The sequence below is a fragment of the Etheostoma spectabile genome, unplaced genomic scaffold, assembly GCF_008692095.1.
Source record: "Etheostoma spectabile isolate EspeVRDwgs_2016 unplaced genomic scaffold, UIUC_Espe_1.0 scaffold00569575, whole genome shotgun sequence".
Taxonomy (NCBI): Eukaryota; Metazoa; Chordata; class Actinopteri; order Perciformes; family Percidae; genus Etheostoma; species Etheostoma spectabile.
This window is the reverse complement of record NW_022605201.1, coordinates 76,895-80,671: the sequence shown is the minus strand read 5'-3', so window position 1 is coordinate 80,671 and position 3,777 is coordinate 76,895.

The following is a 3,777-nucleotide window of genomic DNA, read 5'->3' as shown; positions in this document are numbered from 1 at the left end:
GCCAAGGGAGAGGACAAGGGGACCTCTGTCGATAACCTTGTGTCATTTCACAAGAAGTACATGGAGGGCCAGAATAACAGCGTGTCGCTGAACACGCTCAATGCTCGGAAACCTCCCGAGAATGAGCTCTGCAAAGTACATCCCAATCACGCAGACGGAAAGATAGAAAGACCCGATGGTCTTGAGGGTGTCTTTGTGGCGAGCTTTGCGGACCCAGAGACGTCACAATTATCTTTGTTGCGTGTCGTGTGTCGTCTGTGTAGGACCACAGAGGCTGACACACTGCTCGTGGAGTTGGCCAACTTGCTTACGGGCAATGTGACCGTGTGCTCTGGAGACTCTGACGTGGTGGCCGTACTGACAGCTTGTGGACGTGAAGGTATTACTTTGAGGATGGACAACAAGAGCTACCGGGAGAATAAAGACATGCACATGTCGAGCTACGGCAAGCTGTTGTTTGCTGTCCCCGAGAAACAAGCGCTGAAAGTGCCACTCCTGGAGCTCTCGTCAAGCGAGGGTAGGTTCCGAGTTCTGTGTGACATTGCTGCCGAGGACGAACACCTGCTGCTACCAGAGACGCGAGAGCAGCATGACAACTTTGAAGTCAGTCTGGATAACCACGAGTCAGCTGTGGGGAGAGCTGACTTAAAGCTAAATGTAGCTAGGTACCTGTACCAGGCCGGGATCAGGGGCTCTCTGTACCTCACCTTTCTGTCTAGGTTCTCGACCAAAGGGGACCGATTGAATATCTTGTGTCGCGCTGTGGATGCACACTGTGTCAATGGAAAAACTGTCAGTTTCATATTCGAAACACTATGGCCCACATCTGACCAGAGTCTGACACAGAGCTCTGAAATGGAAACCTCCAAGTTTACGGGTGACAAGAGGAAAATCTCCTGTCTGCAGGAGCATAAAGAAATCCCTGAGCTTGAGCTTGAAGAGCATGCACACGTGGCGAACCAGAACAGGGAACAGGAGGCCTTGTGCGGTCTCAGGCGCTTGAGCAATGCGTACATGAAAGGTCTGGTCCCGAAGGGCAGTTACCCTCGGTATTTAAGATTGAACCAAGCTGGCAGGCATTTTTTCATGCGCATCAAAAGAGACGTGATCAGATATGATAAGGAGCGTACGGAAAAGCTGATGTTTATGGCGCTGTGTGGGACCGACTACAACAAGGTGCCAGCGGGACTGGGGATTAGGAGATTGATGACCGCAGTGGTGACCAGGTACACTGAGTTTTCCTCTTGGTGTCATTCGCTGAAGAGTCTATGGGACACAATAGACACATGTTCTCCTCGGGACTGCTACAATGTGGGTGTTCAACTCTCGGAATTGACAAATGTCCCCAAGTCATTCCGGTCTAAATATTGGACTGAATTGAATTGCGAGCTGATGGTCAGGAGCATGAAATATGCATACCAAGTGTGGAACCTGATGACACCAAGACCTGGTCCCGAGTATGGGTTCCCCGCATGTGATGGTGCCCGCTAGCTTGTTCTAGGCAGACCCCAAATGTGGATAATGTGTACAGTGTGATATGTGATACATATTTTTTGTGCAGAGTACAATAAACTCCTTTAACCCACCCTGTACTGTCTCACAGAGTGCTTCTTTATGTTTCAGTGATTTATTTTATTTTTGCTAGAGTTTGATTTCTTACAGTTTCAGATATCATACCAAGAAGAGAGAGAAATCAGTGACAAACTTCCCACATTGTGCTCCAAGCATAATTATGTTTAATGACTCAGAGGTACATTGTATAGTAACTTATGGTTTGCTACAGTATAATCCATGCACATTGCCTCAAGATACACCACAGTATGAAGAAAGAAAAGTACAGAATTACAACAGAAAACAAACAAGTACAGTGTGCACATCTCAAGGGAAACATTTCCGTGGTTGGTGGTAGCATAACAGCAAATCACGCCGGTCACCTTTGTTGACAGTGTGAGTGCAACACGCATCCATGTTCACACGGGACCATAGGGGAGATTCACCGACGATGGCGTCTATGGACCACCGGAAGATTGACAGGACTTTGTAGTCATCCTCTGTGACATAAGTCTTGAGAGCCTTGAGGATCTCTCTTGCGTCATTGTTGTTGCGCGCATCTCCGAACCTCTCGATGTTGTACATGTCTAGCCAAGAGTGGACGTCTTTGTGGTCCTTGCTTCTCTCAAATATGCAAGCCAATCCGTCCACGATAGCTTCCACAAGGTTCATGTCATCCATAGCACCCTGTGTGAAGTGCTCTGGGTGATGTGGGTTTTCCTTGTAATGGTGCTTGAGTCCAAAGTTGGCCATGGGTGTTATCAGTGAGTCGAGGTCCCGGTAGAGGGGATCCCACGAGCAGACTCCGGCTTCCTCTTTGGTCAACTTATGTCCAGACTGTCTGTCAAGAACATGTCTCTTTCTTGCGTTCAGCTCCATGTTCATGGCCATGATACCGGTGTACGCAGCTGCTTCCATCTTACTGGTCTTACTAGAATCGTGACACAAGATGTTTCGGATGTAGTGTCTGTTGGCCAGAAGGTCCAGAGGGGTTGCACCTATCCTGGTGTCTTGCTCCAGAGCTCTGGCAACCAAGGTTCCGATCATGGTCACAAACATGGTGTGTGACAAGAGGGCCTTGTGGTGCTCCCTCACAGGGAGCACTGTACACAAGGCTTCCTCACACTCGTACGGCCAGACATTTGCGGCTGCAGCTGAGCACAGGACGTGAACCAGTTTGCTGGTCGCATGCCGGGTCACAGGGGGCTCGATTTTCAATCTCTTTTCATTGCATGCAACTAGGATGTGGCGTGTGGACTCATCAATTGACTTTGGCATGTAGTGATATTGCTTCTGTGTGGGAATTAGCGGCTGAATTGTCACTTGTACTCCCGAGTCCCTATCCTTGGCGGAAGCTTGTGGTCTGGCAGAATGAGGTTTAGCGGATGCCATGTCCCGAGTTGATAAATGCTGGGAGGATAAGGAGGATTGACGGGAAAGATGTGTGTTCACAAGAGCCAGCTGCAGGCCACGTTAGTAGACAGAGACAAAGTATTGAAGTATTGGTCCAATGGCAAGTGTGAGACTCAAGGATGTCATCTAACTCACAGTAAAGGCTCCGGGAGGCCCCTGTCTAGCCTTCCAGGGACACGTCGGTCCCTGCTACACTTTATTGTCATGTTGATTGCAATCAGTAACATGCAGGTGAGAGCGGACAGGGTAACAGAAGCAGCGCCCATGAACCAAACACGGGCTATTGCACTCTCATAGTCTAGACAACCCTGAGATTGAGCGACTATCTGAGCATGTAATTTGTCAGTGTGTTTTCGAGCGGCGTGATCCATGGCGACCATGGTCTGTAACACAGACTCTCCTCGCTCTAGCAATAGTGACGAGCGATCCGCTCGCTCCCGAACGCTGGCGAGAGACGTGTGCATCTTGGCCTCAGACAGAGAGTAGATATTGGAGACTCTCCTTGGGCTCGGGGCCGCCTGGACCTCACGTATAGTTGTGTAGACACCATTAGCTCCCTCAGGTGCAGTCGTCAGCGTGTACGTGTCCCACTGTGGCTGGTAGCAGATAGGACCAAAGCACAGGTGCCCGCAAACCACGTGGCACTCAGAACTTATCTCGCCCCTGCGGTTCACTCGGCACGCTGCGACCGTGGTACTGTCGACCACCAGAGGCTCGCATATTCCGAGCGAGTTGCACAAGGGCACCGGGTAGTTTGCCTCTGCATCACTCACCATGGGCCTGTCTAGCCAACAAGTCCTGTTACCGTGTGAA